This window comes from Bufo bufo, chromosome 2, assembly GCF_905171765.1.
Source record: "Bufo bufo chromosome 2, aBufBuf1.1, whole genome shotgun sequence".
Lineage (NCBI taxonomy): Eukaryota > Metazoa > Chordata > Amphibia > Anura > Bufonidae > Bufo > Bufo bufo.
This window is the reverse complement of record NC_053390.1, coordinates 419,538,997-419,557,272: the sequence shown is the minus strand read 5'-3', so window position 1 is coordinate 419,557,272 and position 18,276 is coordinate 419,538,997. Positions and strand designations below refer to the sequence as shown.

Genomic DNA, 18,276 nt, shown 5'->3' with positions numbered 1-18,276 from the left:
AAAAATATCTTCCCCATACGGCAAACAGCGAAACGGAAAAAGCGTCAAAATGGCCGATTCACCATTTTTGGTCACCTCATTTTCTAAAAGAAAATGAAATAAACAGTGATCAAAAAGTCATACACACTCCAGAATGAACAAAAAGAGAAATGCGATTAGCTGCGCTAACCTGAATTAATTATAGATGGAAGCATGGACTACGCTGGGAACAAGCGTAACTCTCTTGAAGCCTTGAAAAGGGAGGCCTGTAGTATCTCCTTGGTGGACAGCTGCATAATGTAAACTAACGGCTGAGACATACTGCATACAAAAATCAGGAATGTCGGACAAATGCTTTTGTATCCTTACTTTAAGATCATTCGTAGTGCAATGTACTTGTCACGGATGATGTTGCAGATAGCTGGAACTTATGAATAAACGTCCTGGCTTGATCCCAAACTAAGGAGCATATAGGTGAGCCCTATAAAACCCTAAGAGCTCTCCCTGACTGCTATGCCCATGCAAGGGTCTCAATGGTAGACGATTGCATGCCCACGTACCTAAGACTGTGCGACACCTGAAAACCCTATAATAGTGAGGGGACACGACCACCGGCTCCCTGCACTTAATACGGACAGAGTCAGGGCCACCGAGAATCAAGCCAGCAAGGAAACACAATACATGAAAAGACTTATCTGAGTAAACAGCAGCAGCAGCCTCCAGCAGTGAACACTTCATCCAGGAAGTAGTATAAACCGCAAAGTGAGGCAGTATGGGAGGGAATATAAAGGGAGACGATTAGTCTAAATAGGTGACACCTGGGAGAAGGAAAGGAGATGACAAAGTGAAACCAAAACAAAGAACATCATGCAAGAGGTAGAGAAGGACGTCTGCCAGACCTTCTCACAGAACTGGCGGTGACAGTACGTTCATTAGCTGTGGAAAAAACTGAAGAAGCCATTTGCATGAAGTGATAGCAGGTACAAATACTACAGGCCTCCTTGTTCAAGGCATGGAGAGGGTTAATCCGCCCAATAATGGTGGGGATTACAAACGCAAGCTTTTGAACAGGGAGTTATTTTGGATTTTTCAAATGGGATCCTGTATGCCTGCAGGTCTGAATAGCAAACATGATTTGATATTACATTATTGATCCCCTCATTCCTTATGGATTATTTTAATATGTTTTAATTTAATAGCCCAGGTTTGCATTTCCACTTTGTCATGAGTAAGGATCACAGCAACATGATCCGAAACGCGTATGGTTTTTACTGAGCACTTGGAATAAAGGCTGTCACTTTTTAGAAGCTGGATTTTGTTCTTTTTTCTCCTCATACATTGTTATGCTTGTTCCCAGCGTAGTCCGTGCTTCCATCTAGAATGGTATCACTGAAAAGTTCAGATCTCCCTGCAAAAAATGAGCCCCCATACAGCTCCGTACACATAATTATAAAAAAGTAATAGGGGTCAAAATATGGCCACGAGAAAATAAAACAGATTTTGTTCCGACTTTTTAATTATTTTATTACTATCAAAACGCAAGAAAAACTATACATATAAGGTATCGCCGGATTCGTACTGACCTGTAGAATGAAAGTTATTGATCAGCTTTATTGCACATCGAATGTCGTAAATAAAATAAAATAAAAAAGTTGTGGCGGAATTGATTTTTTTTTTGCAATTCCACCCTATTTGGAATTTTTTTCCCACTTCCCACTACATTGTATCCAATATTAAATGGTGGCATTGGAAAGTACAACTTGTGCCGCAAAAAACAAGCCCTCATACAGCTTTGTGAACAGAAAAATAAAAAAAGTTATGGCTCTAGGAAGGCAGGGAGCGCAAAACGAAAACGCAAAAACAAAAAACCTCCAAGGTAGAAAGGGTTAAAGAAGCACTCACTCACAAAAATGTTTATTCTCTGACCAGTTAGAAAGGTACATGATGTAATCTGTAGTGAAAGTAATCTTCTTAACAGTGATTGTATTCATGAGCTATAACCTCTCTTCTGATCCTCAGCTATGTCATGTGGCCAACACTTTGATCTCCAACCGACACAGGACAGAAAGCCAGTTACTTCTCTATTCTTTCCTATGAGACTGACAATGAGGCTTCCGTAGAAATACATAAAGAAACTGACTTCCTGTCCACACATAAGATGCTATGTCAGTTGGAGAGTCAGAGACTTGGTCACATGACACAGCTGAGCATCAGAAGGGAGGTTATAACTCACAAATACAGTCACTGGTAAGAAGATTACCTTCACTATAGTTTACATCATGTACCTTTCTAACCGGTCAGAGAATAAAAATTTTTGTGGGTATGCTACTTTTATGTAACCGCTGGACCAGTAGTGACGGTCCTGTTCTTGGTTACAAGACTGCTGCAGCCAATCATGTTACAGTCATGTGTGTAAGAACAGTGCTGGACTGGCTGGGACCACCTGGAGCCACTGCGCTGGAACAAAGGGGGTTTTAAAAGGTGAGTTGTTTGTTAACACACTGCTACCTGTCATTTGCGTTTTAATTATTCTGAACAACTCACTTGCATGTATTATTGAAAAAATTCAGGTCTGAAGTCAGTAGCATTATGAATGCATTCTTAAAGGAAGCCTCTGCCTAGCAGTGTAAAAATGTAAACAAAAAAGCCCTCGCCCTGCAGGATACAGCACAGCATTTCATGAGTGGGAGAAGAAGGGGATATGTCCAGGTTCAGCTCTGAACCCGGACAACCCCGTTAATGTTGCAGTTCCCAGATCAACATAAGTAATACAATGCATTTACAGAGTTACACTTTAAACCCAGCACATACAAAAGGAAAACAACCCAGCAGTATACAATGCTACATCTACCAAGCCTAACTTTCAGGGTTTATCCCACTAACAGTACTTATACCATATGCGACCACTGGAACCCCTAGTGATCACAAGATCTGAGGTCTCATGAGAATGGAGGAGTGGTGTGCTTTATGGCCACCTCTCCATTCACTTCTATAGGACTGCCGAGCACAGCGTTTGTACTTTCTCCGACAGTCATGGAAACTAAGGGACAGATTTATCAAAACTGGCGTAAAGGAAAACTGGGTTAGTTGCACATGGCAACCAGATTCCACCTTTCAATTTTCGGAGCTCCTTTGGAAAATGAAAAGTAGAATATAATTGGTTGCTATGGGTAACTTAAGCCAGTTTCGAAAAATTCCTCCCCCACCCCCCCCCCAAGTATTTTTTTTTAATTTATAAAATAAAATAGTGATGTTTGTACTAAATTTCCTTATTGCTGTTTTCGCTACTGGAATATATGTATAACATAAATGATGTGAGTAAAAGAAAAGAAGTGTGTCTAGTATGCCCATTTTTGATGAACATTGTCTTGTTTTGTCATTGTCCTTTATACGACACTATTGGAAAATGTGCCTAAAGGTGCAGCCACATGTGGTGTAAACTATGTGGACTTGCATGTGGAAAATCTGCTGTGTTTTAAAGGGAATCTGTCACCTATTTTGACCATATAAAACCGTTAACATAGCAATGTGCAATAAAGTACCTTCATTCCAGCATGTGTCTTCTTTCTTTTATTCAACTTTTCATTCAGATAAAAAAGCGATTTTTCTGATATGCAAATTAAGCTTCAAGGTGCCCAGAGGGGCGTTATTATTCCTCTTCTCTAGTGCCCAGTAATGCCCCCCTGCAGTGCCCAGCCCGCCTTTCTTCCAAGCCCAGCACGCCTCCTAAGAAATAAATGTACTCCCACATACTTGCCGAACGTACTCCCACATACTAAATCCACTACGTCATTTAATTTATTCACTGCACCGTCCTTGCTTCCTCCTCTCTTGGCCTCCGAAATCCCGCGCAGGCGCCGTATCGTTGAGTGCCTGCGCCTGTACGATACTCCTGCTCCTAAAGGCAACAGCGCTCTGATTACGTCACTGGGTTCGGCGCATGCCCTGTGACACAGGCGCAGGCACTCAGCGATACGGCGCCTGCGCGGGATTTCGGAGGCCAAGAGAGGAGGAAGCAAGGACGGTGCAGTGAATAAATTACCTGACGTAGTGGAGGGGGCGGCGCTGTAGGCCAAGAGAGGAGGAAGCACGATGGTGCAATGAATAAATTAAATGACGTAGTGGAGGGGGCGGCGCCGTTCGGCAAGTATGTGGGAGTACATTTATTTCTTAGGAGGCATGCTGGGCTTGGAAGGAAGGCGGGCTGGGCACTTCAGGGGGGCGTTACTGGGCACTAGAGCAGAGTAATAACGCCCCTCTGGGCACCTTGAGACTTCATTTGCATATCAGAAAAATCGCTTTTTTATCTGAATGAAAAGTTGAATAAAAGAAAGAGGACACATGCTGGAATGAAGGTACTTTTGCCAGTGAAATGGCCACGTTGATTGGTTGGATCTGAGTCTGAGATATTGTATGTTGAATCTGGTTTCGACTTATGATGGCCCAGAAATGACCATTGTAAGTTGAAAATATTGTATTCTGAGGCCATTGTATCTAAGAACAGTAATTTTCATTGATGGGAGTGAGAAAAATGTGTAGTACATATGGAAGGTATCTGTACTTTACAAATCCTTGGTATGTGGATACCACTACACGGTCGTGTGCATGAGGCCTTAGAAACATCACGCTACATGGGAATGGGTTTGTTACCCTCCAGCAGCAATGTATAAAGTCCGATGCTAGGTAAAATTTTGTTAATATGTTGCTGAGATGAGGCCACAGGTTTATCTGCGAGACTGTGTTATTAAGGTGAAAGCACAGTTAATTATTGATTGAGAGTTTACACTTTGTCTGCACCTGTATATGGCTCTGTGTATGAGCCAAAAGGATTCTCATGTTGATGACCTGTCCTCAGGATAGATAATCAATGTTAGATCAGCAGGGGTCCAACTCTCGATACTCCCACCAATCAACTGTTTGAGGAAGCAGCCGGACTCACCGGAGCTCCGATGAGCGCTGCAGCCTCCTCGCAGCTTACCAAGCACATCGCTGTCCAATGGATAGCGGCTTTGCTTGGCATTACAGCTCAGCCCCACTCACTTGAATAGGACTGAGCTGCGCCTAGGTCATGTGACCGATGAATGTGAGGTCACTGGCCTAGGAAGAGGCCTAAGTGCTCATGCAGCGTTGTGGCCTTTTTAAAGAACTGACCGGCAGGGGTGCTAATAGTCTGATCCCAAGTGATGACATATCGATGACCTATCCTGAGGACAGGCTGTCAATATGAAAATCCCAGTAAACTCCTTTAAATAAACGGCTCATGCACAGCCTGTTGTGTGCATGAACCCTCACTTCTAATGTAAATCTTATTGTAATTTGTTTTAAAGGTCTCCCATGATATGCTGTAGTGTAGCTAATCCTAATGATTGGAAACCTGATGATGACATTTTTTCATAAACAAGAAAATAGACATGTTTACAGTGTTTATATAGTAAAATATGTATTTGTTCTAGGCTGTATTGTACCATCCATATGACAGCCTCAACACCCAGAACCCCCAGGGTTCTTCTGATTCACACTTAAAGGGTAACTGTCATGTTTTCATAAAAAAAAAATCAATTTTAGCATATGTTACTGCTGCAGCAGCATTATGCATAAAGCAATCTTTAGTTTCTTAACATACCACTGTTTTCCTTGAGTTTTTCCCTTAGTTACGGCTGTTTAAACATTTACAATATGGGGACCTTCTCAACATGGCTCTTCTGCCAGTTTTCTGAGGCCAAAACTGCTTTCCCTCACTTCCCATACACACTTGCTGTAGCCAGCAGCTCCCTGCCAGCCAATCAGATTTGATCACTGAGAGACACGCCTCCTCACTCTGAAGACTAATGCAGGCATGCAGTGTGGAAGACCGCCCCTCTGTCTTCTGTTTATACTAAAAGAAAGACAGAGAAGCCATAGCAACGGTCTTTTAAGGGAGCAGTGGAAAGGGACAGGGGACATTAATGAAATCTGTTATTATAAGGTAATTACAGATCTTTTGACAATCATTGACAGACTACCTCAGGTATACATGCAAATTATGAGAAGTCAACAGCAGGATGGCACTACTCTAGTTCCTGATAACAATTACCAGGTACAGCAATCTCCGTTTTCAGGTGTATATCCAGCAGGCGGTGCTCTTCCCACAATACTCTTTTAAACATCCAAATAGTGAGAGAGAATTAAGGCGGCACTCACCCGACTTGGTATGAAATACGTCTTCTTTATTGCTTCAAAAACTCACATAAAAGCAGAAGGTAAGGGGCGGACATGCATTTCACACAGTAACACTGCGGCGACGGCCGTTTCACGCTATCCACGCTTCTTCTTGGCCACTGACCTCACGACGCTAGACTGCGTCTCCCCATCTCCGTGGTGTTAACCCTTGATAGTAACGCTATGTCATAAAATCAGCAAGAACATTACATATAACTCATAAAAATACACTCATGTCGTTTTTATCATTAAGTCCTAACTGGCCCATTGCTCCTGACCGTATAATCCACCTAGCTTCTTGTCTTAATAATGCCCGATGTCTATCTCCTCCCTGAGGGAGGTGGGGAACTGTCTCTATCCCTGCAAATCTAAGGTTTCTCGGATTTCCCCCATGTGCTTCATTAACATGTTTTATCAAACGGGGGCATCCCTTGCCTGTATTAATGGAAGTTATGTGTTCTCTGAACCTCTCGTATAAAGTTCTGATAGTCTTACCTATATAGAAACGGCCACACTGACATAACACTAAATATACCATATAGGTGCTTCTACATGTAATCAAACTCGTTACTTTGTGATTTAATCCTCCAAACTTCAATGCCTTTCCCTGGAGGTAAGAGCTACAGAAGACAGACTTGCCACATTTGTAATTACCTACTGGTCGTGTATCTTTTAACCAAGTGACGGGTCTATCCTCAACAATCCTTCTCCTTACTAGACGATCTCTTAGTGTGTGACTTCTTCTGAATGTAATAATGGGTTTAGCAGAAGTGAATTCTTGAAGACTACGGTAGTATCTTTTTTGAAGATGTCCCAGTTTTTAAATATTGTCTTCCGACTGATGTCAACCATCGGACTATACCTAAATGAGAAGGTAAATCGTTTTTCTTTTTCTTTTTCCCCTCTTCCTTTTCCATTTACATTTTTATTCCTCCTTTTCAGGAGATCTCCTTGGGTAAAGGTAAGTGACTTTTTCATCTAGTATCTTTGTGGGGTAACCCCTTTTTTTAAGACATTCTTTAACCTCTTAAGGACACATGACGTACCGGTACGGCATGTTGTCCTGGTACTTAAGGACACATGACATACCAGGTACGTCATGTATAGTTTCGATCACCACTGCCCGGCGGGCGGTGATCGGAACCCGGTGCCTGCTCAAATCATTGAGCAGGCACCTTGGCTAGATTTGCCCCCCCCCCCGGTGCCTGCTCAAATCATTGAGCAGGCACCTTGGCTAGATTTCCCCCCCCCCCCATGTCGGCGATCGCAGAAAACCGCAGGTCAATTCAGACCTGCGTTTTTCTGCGTTTCCGGGTTATTCGGGTCTCTGAGGACCCGATAACCCGGAAGAGGATGGTGATCGGTGGTGTGATTTTACCCCACCAATCACCATCCTGCGATCCTGAGTGGTGATGGTGACATCACCTCTCAGGATCGCCTCTGATTGGTAGCAGGGCGGGCCGGCGGGAGATTCAAATGATAGCAGCGCTCCTCTCCTCCTCCTTTTGTGTCCGGAGCCCGAGGAGAGAGGAGCGCTGCCTGCACGTGTGGAGCATCACCCCATCTGTGCCCCAGCACCCATCCTTGCCCCCAGGACCCGATCTGTGCCCCAGCACCCCCCATCTTTATCAGCAGGTAATTAGGGAAAGTATAGGTAAAGGTTGGGTTAGGCAGGGAAAATAAAGGGAAAGTTAGTGGTAAAAAAAAAGTTTTCTTGCATCACCCTAAGTAGGGTGTCTGGGGTCCACAGCACAGCTGTGTGACGCTAGACCCCCCAGGGGTGCTGCTGCTTGCCCCCCTGCCCCCCCCCCATTTTTGGGGGGGCGCAGGCGGTTTTGTTTTTGTTTTTTGTTTTTGTGCGTACGCTGACTGTGGTCGGCACTCTTAACCTCCGGCCACTGTTAGCGCATCGCACACCCCACCGCTGATCAACTTCGGACGGTTGATCAGCTGTTTTGAATTTATTTTTACATTTTTTTCACATTTTTTTCACATTTTTGTAGTTAGTCTTTTTTTTTTTTTGTCCGTTAGGCTTAGGGTGAGTATGTGAACACACGTGCCCCACACACACGCACACCAAATAATGATTTACACGCACGCACATACACACGCAGACACACACTCCCCTATGGCCCGCCGGACGTTCTCGGCCGAGGAGGCATATGCCCAGCTTGCCTCCGACTCCGAGAGTCCCAGTGAGGACGAGGATGACCCCACTTTCCTGTTGTCATCCGCGTCCTCCTCATCATCTAGCGATGATGATGAGCCCCCAAGGCGGCGGAGACACCGTCAGGCGGAGCAAGGGGACTGCCATGTTAGGGACCCTGTGGCCCATCCTAGTACGAGCAGCTCTGGGGCTCGTACTAGTTTTCCAGCCCACCAGTTAAATCCACCGGAGCCCCCTGCCGGTGAACTTGTCTGGTGTACCCCAGAGCGATTTGAGCCTGTGATTCCTGATTTTTTAGGCCAACCAGGAATCCAGATTTCCACAGTGGGCTTCACTGAATATGACTTTTTTAGTCATTTTTTCAGTGACCAACTGGTAAATCTAATGGTGGAGCAGATGAACCTGTATGACTGTCACGGATGGTGTACAGGAAACAAGACAATAATATAAACAATGACTCACTGGATCCACAACTAAGGAACAAAAGGGGAGACCCCTGCAAGAGACCTGCCGCTCTCCCTTATTGCTCAGCCTATGCGACCACCCCAAAGGTGGATGGGCGCATATCCACGTACCTCGACTATCTTACACCTGAAGACCCTACAATAGTGAGGGGACACGACCACCGGCTCCCTACACAGACACGGAGGGAGTCAGGGTCACCTGGATCCAGAAAACAGAAAATCATAAATACATAAACAGAACTTATCTTGCAGACGACTGGGGACTGTGGACTGGGAACAAGGAACAGCATGCACACACACTCCAGGAAGTTGTATAAGCCGCACACTACTGCATTCTGGGGAGGAACTTAAAGGGCAGCAATCAGTCCAACAGCATGACAGCTGAGATAGACTAACGAGATGAGAAACTAAACCAAAACAAAGAAATTCAAGGAGGAGGATCTGAAAGGCTCCTGTCAGAGCTTCTCAACTGTCTGGCTGTGACAGTACCCCTCCCTCTACGAGTGGACTCCGGACACTCAGAGCCCACCTTCTCAGGATGGGACCTATGGAAAGCCCTGATGAGACGAGAGGCCTTAATGTCCGTCACTGGGACCCACATCCTCTCCTCAGGACCATAACCCTCCCAATGAACGAGGTACTGGAGGGAACCGCGGACAAGACGAGAATCCACAATCCTAGAGACCTGAAATTCAAGATTTCCATCAACCACAATCGGAGGAGGAGGCAAAGGCGAGGGCACAATAGGTTGAACATAAGGTTTCAATAAGGACTTATGAAAAACATTATGGATCTTCCAAGTCTGAGGAAGATCAAGACGGTAGGCAACAGGAATGATGACAGACAGGATCTTGTAAGGCCCAATAAACCTAGGACCCAACTTCCAGGAGGGAACCTTCAATCTGATATTCTTGGTAGACAACCACACCAGATCACCAACATTCAGGTCCGGACCAGGCACACGTCTCTTATCTGCCACACGCTTATATCTCTCACTCATGCTCTTTAGATTATCCTGAATCTTTTGCCAAATAGATGACAAAGACGAGGAGAATCTGTCCTCATCAGGTAAACCAGAAGACCCCTCTCCCGAGAAAGTCCCAAACTGCGGATGAAACCCATATGCACCAAAAAATGGTGACTTATCAGAGGACTCCTGACGACGGTTATTTAAAGCAAACTCAGCAAGGGACAAAAAAGAACACCAATCCTCCTGATTCTCCGCCACAAAACAGCGCAGATATGTCTCCAGATTCTGATTGACGCGCTCTGTCTGGCCATTCGACTGCGGGTGGAAAGCAGAAGAGAATGACAACCGAACCCCCAAGCGAGAACAGAAAGCCTTCCAGAATCTGGAAACAAACTGCGTGCCCCTATCAGAGACTATGTCTGAAGGAATACCATGCAATTTGACAATGTGGTCAATAAATGCCTGCGCCAGCGTCTTAGCATTGGGCAAACCAGGAAAAGGGATGAAATGCACCATTTTGCTAAAACGGTCCACCACCACCAGAATCACAGTCTTCCCCGAGGAACGAGGCAAGTCCGTTATGAAGTTCATGGACAGATGTGTCCAAGGACGGGAAGGAATGGGTAAGGGAAGGAGAGGACCTGATGGCCGTGAATGAGGGACTTTGGCACGAGCGCAAGTCTCGCAAGCTGCCACAAAACCCTCAACCGACTTACGAAGCGCAGGCCACCAGAATCTCAGAGCGATGAGATCCAGTGTGGCTCTTGCCCCCGGGTGCCCAGCAAGGACCGTATCGTGGTGTTCCTTAAAAATCTTGTGTCTCAAAGCGAGAGGCACAAACAACCTCCCAGGAGGACAAAGATCAGGAGCCTCTGACTGGGCTGCCTGCACCTCTGCCTCCAATTCAGGAAAAAGAGCAGAGACCACCACACCTTCAGCCAAAATGGGACCCGGGTCTTCAAAATTCCCACCTCCCGGAAAACAACGTGACAGGGCATCTGCCTTCACATTCTTAACCCCAGGGCAGAACGTGACAACAAAATTAAACCTTGAAAAAAACAAAGACCATCTGGCCTGTCTCGGGTTCAGACGCTTGGCTGACTCCAAGTAGGCCAGATTTTTATGGTCAGTAAACACAGTAATAGGGTGTCTGGCTCCCTCTAGCCAATGGCGCCATTCTTCAAAAGCCAACTTGATGGCCAACAATTCCCTATCTCCCACATCATAATTTCTCTCTGCGGAGGAGAGTTTCTTTGAGAAAAAGGCACACGGTTGCCATTTGGCAGGAGAGGAACCCTGAGACAAGACCGCACCCACCCCTACCTCAGAAGCATCAACCTCAACTATGAAGGGTAACGAAATATCAGGTTGTACCAGGATGGGAGCGGAAGCAAAACTCTCCTTGATATTAGAAAAGGCCTTACGCGCCTCTACCGACCAGGAAGAAAAATCTACCCCCTTTCTGGTCATATCAGTGAGTGGTTTAACAACAGAGGAATAATTCAAAATAAATTTCCTGTAATAATTGGCAAAGCCCAGAAAACGCATCAGCGCCTTCTGATTCTCAGGAAGCTCCCACTCAAGCACAGCGCGGACCTTCTCGGGGTCCATGCGAAAACCAGAAGCGGAGAGAAGAAACCCCAGAAATTGAATTTCTGGAACCGCAAACACACATTTTTCCAGTTTTGCGTATAATTTATTCTCCCGCAGGATGAGCAAGACCTGACGTAAATGTTCCTTATGAGTCTTGAAATCAGGAGAAAAAATCAAAATGTCATCCAAATACACTAATACAAATTTTCTTATTAAATGATAAAAAATGCTGTTCACGAAATGCTGAAAAACGGCTGGGGCATTCATCAAACCAAAAGGCATAACCAAATTCTCAAAATGGCCCTCAGGGGTATTGAAAGCCGTCTTCCATTCGTCTCCTTCTCTGACCCTGACCAGGTTGTATGCCCCTCTTAGGTCTAATTTGGAAAAGACTTTAGCCCCAACAACCTGGTTAAACAGGTCCGGGATCAGAGGAAGCGGATAAGGGTCACGAATAGTGATACTGTTCAGCTCCCTGAAATCCGGACAAGGTCTTAAAGAACCATCTTTTTTCTTAACAAAGAAAAAACCAGCGGCAACAGGTGACTTTGAGGGTCGTATGTGTCCTTTTCTCAGACTCTCAGAGATATAAGCACGCATAGCGACCCTCTCAGGTTGGGAAAGATTGTATAAACGAGATTTAGGCAGCTTGGCGCCTGGGATGAGATTAATTGGGCAATCGTACTCCCTGTGCGGGGGCAAATCCTGAACTCCACTCTCAGAGAAGACATCCGAAAATTCAGAGAGGAAAGGTGGTACAGTCTTAGTAGAAACCTCAGAAACAGATGTCATGAGGCAATTCTCTCTGCAAAAGTCACTCCAACCATTTATTTGCCTCGCTTGCCAATTAATGGTGGGGTTATGTTTAGTGAGCCAGGGTAGCCCCAACACTAGAGGAGTTGGCAAACCGCTAAGGACGAAACATGACACATCCTCAACATGAGCATCACTGACAATTAAACGGATATTGTGAACTATGCCCTTTAATGATTTCTGAGAAAGTGGAGCGGAATCAATAGCAAAAACAGGAATATCCTTTCCCAAAGTGCATACCGGGAAACCATGAGTTATTGCAAATTGATTATCAATGAGATTGACAGCTGCTCCACTATCCACAAAAATCTCACAAAAAATGCTTTTGCTCTCTAGCGCCACCCTAGCAGGCAGGACAAAACGGGAACTACAAGCAAACGGAAAACCTTCAATTTCCGCCTCAACCCTGCCAATAGTAACAGACGGAACATTTTTAAAAGATTTTTTCCTTTTAGTTTCTTTATTACTCCCAGAAAACTGCCTGAATCTCCTAGAGGGCCAAACATTTGCCAAATGATTTATACCTCCACAACAAAAACAAACCCTCCCATGCGGGCTGAATCTTCTATCGTCAGAGGCAATCAACCCCAGCTGCATGGGCTCCTGCTCAGAAAGGGCTGACAGCGACTGAGACCCCTGCGCACAGAAAAAGACCGCTGCACTGTCCCGGGACTGAGTATGACAGGAAGGAGAGATCTCTCCTCTCTCTCTAAGACGCCTGTCAATACGAACGGCCTGAGACATAGCAGAATCCAAGGAGGTAGATCTCTCATGAAAGGCAAATGCATCTTTCAATCTCTCTGAAAGACCATGGCAAAATTGACTTCGGAGTGCAGCATCATTCCAACCAGTATCAGCTGCCCATCTCCGAAATTCTGAGCAGTATATCTCTGCGGATTGTTTACCCTGGCATAACAGACGTAGTCTAGACTCAGCCAGAGCAATACGATCCGGATCATCATATATCTGACCCAGGGCTAAAAAGAATTCATCCACTGAACGGAGGGGCCGTGCCCCCTCCGGCAGCGAAAAGGCCCAGGATTGAGCGTTACCCCTGAGCAGCGATATAATGATCCCCACCCTCCGTTTTTCATCACCAGAGGAATGGGGAAGAAGGCGAAAATGGAGTTTGCAAGCCTCTCTAAAACGCACAAAATACTCACTACCCCCGGAGAACGCATCCGGGAGCGAGATCTTAGGCTCAGAACAAACTCCATGAACGCAAGCTGAACCGGTCACTTGAAACTGAGAAAAAGTCTTACGGAGATCAGCTACCTCCAATGAAAGACCCTGGAAGCGCTCAGCCAAAAGTGAAACCGGATCCATGCTTGAGACGGTTTTGGCGGCTTATAATGTCACGGATGGTGTACAGGAAACAAGACAATAATATAAACAATGACTCACTGGATCCACAACTAAGGAACAAAAGGGGAGACCCCTGCAAGAGACCTGCCGCTCTCCCTTATTGCTCAGCCTATGCGACCACCCCAAAGGTGGATGGGCGCATATCCACGTACCTCGACTATCTTACACCTGAAGACCCTACAATAGTGAGGGGACACGACCACCGGCTCCCTACACAGACACGGAGGGAGTCAGGGTCACCTGGATCCAGAAAACAGAAAATCATAAATACATAAACAGAACTTATCTTGCAGACGACTGGGGACTGTGGACTGGGAACAAGGAACAGCATGCACACACACTCCAGGAAGTTGTATAAGCCGCACACTACTGCATTCTGGGGAGGAACTTAAAGGGCAGCAATCAGTCCAACAGCATGACAGCTGAGATAGACTAACGAGATGAGAAACTAAACCAAAACAAAGAAATTCAAGGAGGAGGATCTGAAAGGCTCCTGTCAGAGCTTCTCAACTGTCTGGCTGTGACAATGACCAACAGTTCGTTGCTCAACACCCGGGCTCCTTTTTGGCTAGGCTTGGTGGCTGGACGCCGGTCAGTGCAGCTGAGATGAGGACATTTTGGGGCCTCGTGCTGCATATGGGCCTAGTCAAGAAACCTAGTGTCAGGCATTACTGGAGTGGGGACGTCCTCTACCAGACCCCACTTTACAGTACGGCCATGACACGCTCCCGGTTTGAGGCCATCCGGAAATGCCTGCATTATTCAGATAATGCAGCATGTCCCCCCCCCCCCAGAGGTGATCCTGCCTATGACCGTCTGTTTAAGATACGGCCGGTCATCGATCACTTTGGGGCCAAATTTGTACAGGCCTATGTACCTGGAAGGGAGGTCGCGGTTGATGAGTCTCTCATTGCTTTCAAGGGGAGACTCATTTTCCGCCAGTATGTTCCCTCAAAGCGGGTGAGGTATGGCGTGAAGCTGTACAAACTTTGTGAGAGTACCTCAGGGTATACTTACAAGTTTTGTGTGTACGAGGGGCGAGATTCCCGTATTCAAACCCCAGAATGTCCCCCCACTCTGGGTGTTAGCGGGAAACTTGTGTGGGACCTTTTGCACCCACTGCTAGATAAGGGTTACCATCTTTACGTGGATAACTTTTATACTAGTATCCCCTTGTTCCAGTCCCTCGCCGCCAGATTCACGTCCGCTTGTGGGACCATGCGGAAAAATCAATGCGGCCTCCCTGCCCACCCCCTCTAGGTACCTATCCCCAGGGGTGAGACCCGTGCCCTTACCACTGGAAACCTGTTGCTGGTAAGATATAAGGACAATTTTTTTTATAGTGCCTATAAAACCGTCCTCTCATCCCGCAAAAAATGAGCCCCCACATAAAATAATCGGCTAAAAAAAAAAAAAAAAAAAAAAAAAAGACTCTTAGACTTTAGAGATACAAAAAGATTTTTTTGGTATCAAAACGGATAATATAGTCTAAAACCTAAATAATTGTAAAAAAAGTAGACTTATTAGGTATCGCCGCGTCCGTAAGAATCTCCTCTATAAAAATACCCCATGACCCAACCCCCCAGATTAACACGGTCCAAAAAAAAAAACGGTGCCAAAACAGCTATTTTTGGCACTTTTCCATTTCAATCCGTTTTTTCCGGTAACAAAGCAAGGGTTAACAACCAAACAAAACGTAATATTTATTACCCTGATACTGCAGTTTACAGAAACGCCACATTTGTGATCGTAAACTGCTGTATCAGTAAAAGGCAGGGCGCAAAAGGAAAGGACCGACATGGTTTCTGGAAGGCCGATTTTGATGGCCTTTTTTATTGACACCATGTCCCTTTTGAAGCCTCCCTGATGCCCCCTAGAGTAAAAACTCCCTAAAAGTGACCCCATCTAAGAAACTACACCCCTCAAGGTATTCAAAACTAATTTTACTAACTTTATTAACCCTTTAGGTGTTCCTCAACAGTTAATGGCAAATGGAGATGAAATTTCAGAATTAAAATTTTTGGTAACCTTGCCTCACAAAAATGTAATATAGAGCAACCAAAAATCATATGTAACCTAAAAATAGTCCCAACAAAACCGCCACCTTATCCCGTAGTTTCCAAAATGGGGTCACTTTTAGGGAGTTTCTACTCCAGGGGTGCATCAGGGGGGTTGAAACAGGACACGGTGTAAATAAACCGGTCCATAAAAATCAGCCCTCCAAAAACCACACGGCGCTCCTTTCCCACTACGCCCCGCCATGTGGCCGTACAGTAGTGTACGACCACATATGAGGTGTTTCTGTAAACGGCAGAGTCAGGGCAATAAAGATACAGTCTTGTTTGGCTGTTAACCCTTGCTTTGTTAGTGGAAAAAATGGGTTAAAATGGAAAATTTGGCAAAAAAATTGAATTCTCAAATTTCATCCCCATTTGCCAATAACTCTTGTGCAACACCTACAGAGTTAACAATGTTTGTAAAATCTGTTTTGAATACCTTGAGGGGTGTAGTTTCTTAGATGGGGTCACTTTTAGGGAGTTTCTACTCTAGGGGTGCATCAGGGGGGCTTCAAATGGGACATGGTGTAAATAATCCAGTCCAGCAAAATCTGCCTTCCAAAAACCATATGGCGCACCTTTCCCTCTACGCCCTACTGTGTGGCCGTACAGTAGTCTACGACCACATATGAGGTGCAACACCTAAAGGGTTAACAAAGTTTGTAAAATCAGTTTTGAATACCTTGAGGGGTGTAGTTTCTAGAATGGGGTCATTTTTGGGTGATTTCTATTATGTAAGCCTCGCAAAGTGACTTCAGACCTGAACTAGTCCCTAAAAATTGGGTTTTTGAAAATTTCAGAAAAATTTCAAGATTTGCTTCTAAACTTCTAAGCCTTGTAACATCCCCAAAAAATAAAATGGCATTCCCAAAATGATCCAAACATGAAGTAGACATATGGGGAATGTAAAGTAATAACTATTTTTGGAGGTATTACTATGTATTATAGAAGTAGAGAAATGGAAACTTGAACATTTGCAATTTTTTACAAATTTTTACTACATTTTTTTTTTTTTTTTATAAATAAAAATTAATATTTTTGACTTCATTTTACCAGTGTCATGAAGTACAATATGTGACGAAAAAACAATCTCAGAATGGCTAGGATAAGTCAAAGAGTTTTAAAGTTATCACCACTTAAAGTGACACTGGTCAGATTTGCAAAAAATGGCCTGGTCCTTAAGGTGAAATAAGGCTGTGTCCCAAAGGGGTTAAGATCTTTCCCTTGCAGCATAAAATATTCATCTGTGTTATTAATCCTCCTTAATCTTATAAATTGACCATAAGGGACTGATTTTTTAACACTCATAGGATGCAAGCTGTCGTAGTGCAGCAAGGAGTTGGTCGCGGTGGGCTTACGATAGCCCCTTGTTACCAACCTGTGGCCTGTCACCCTGACAGACACATCCAAAAACTCTAGGGTGTTCCCCCCGAAAACACTTGTGAATCTCATATTAATATAATTTATGGTATTTAAATAGGAGACAAATTCTTTGCATTGTGACTCTGTTCCTGACCATACCATAAATATATCGTCGATGTAGCTCAAAAACAATTTTATATGACATAAAAATGGGTTGTTAATCGAGAATACAAACCTATCTTCTAACCTCGCTAGATAGATGTTTTCTAATGTCCAAGAGACCGGGGTCCCCATTGCCATACCTTCCTTTTATCAGTACCATTGGTTCCCAAACCTAAATACATTGTTAGGTAAAATAAAATCCAGTCCCTCTTTAATGAATTCACAATACTGGCTACTCTTATCCGTACCCTTGAGTACTTCCATCACTGTCCTCACCCCCCTAGTCTGCGGTATGCGGGTGTATAAGCTTTCTACGTCTAATGACACCAAAATAAAACCCTCCTGCCACTGAAAATCTTTCAGCGCCAGGAGGAAATCATTGGTGTCCTGTAGATATGAGGGTATACTACTCAACGATCGTCTCAGTAACCAATCTATGTATTTAGACAGGGGCTCTGTCACAGAACCAATCCCTGCCACAATCGGGCGGCCTGGAGGTTGGTCCAGTGACTTATGTACTTTAGGTAAAAAATACCATGAAGGTTTTGATGGGAACAATGGGTATAACTTATCCATCATTTTTTGGGGGAGTACTCCACCTCCTATATGTTTCTGGAGAAGATCTTTAAGTTGCACATGGATTATCTGGATGGGTGAGTTATTGAAGCAATAAAGAAGACTTATTTTATACCAAGTCGGGTGAGTGCCGCCTTAATTCTCTCTCACTATTTGGATAACTCAGGTATACATGCCTAGCTCTAATAAACTAGCAAATAAAATTAAAAAAAATTACAGTTATCCTTTAAATCACCATGGTGTTTTGTACAGAGATATGTTTGTTGAAAAGAACCACAGGGGTCCTAGGTTTTGTACTGGTAGGTGCAAGAAGAGATCTGATTGGTTGCTATAAGCAACTGGTCCAATTTAGGTCTGCACTTATATTCATACACGAGGGCCATTAACTATTGATTTGATTATTTTTTTATTTCATTTTAGATGTGACTACTGCAGGCAAAGGTTCACATCTCCAGCATATTTAAAAAATTTCTGTTCTGGCCTAAAAGCAAAAAAGTAAAAGAAAAAGAAAGTATGACAGCCAGCAATGGCTCCCAATGTATCCCACTGACCATATTGATGTCAGTCAGG

The 18,276-nt window shown here is 44.5% G+C and overlaps 1 protein-coding gene across 1 annotated transcript in view; it reads left to right on the top strand.

The window, feature by feature from the left end:
* The window catches only part of LOC120989324 (glyoxylate reductase/hydroxypyruvate reductase-like), a 79,782-nt gene that overhangs the window by 1,681 nt on the left and 59,825 nt on the right, over positions 1-18,276 (top strand). The window lies entirely within an intron of this gene.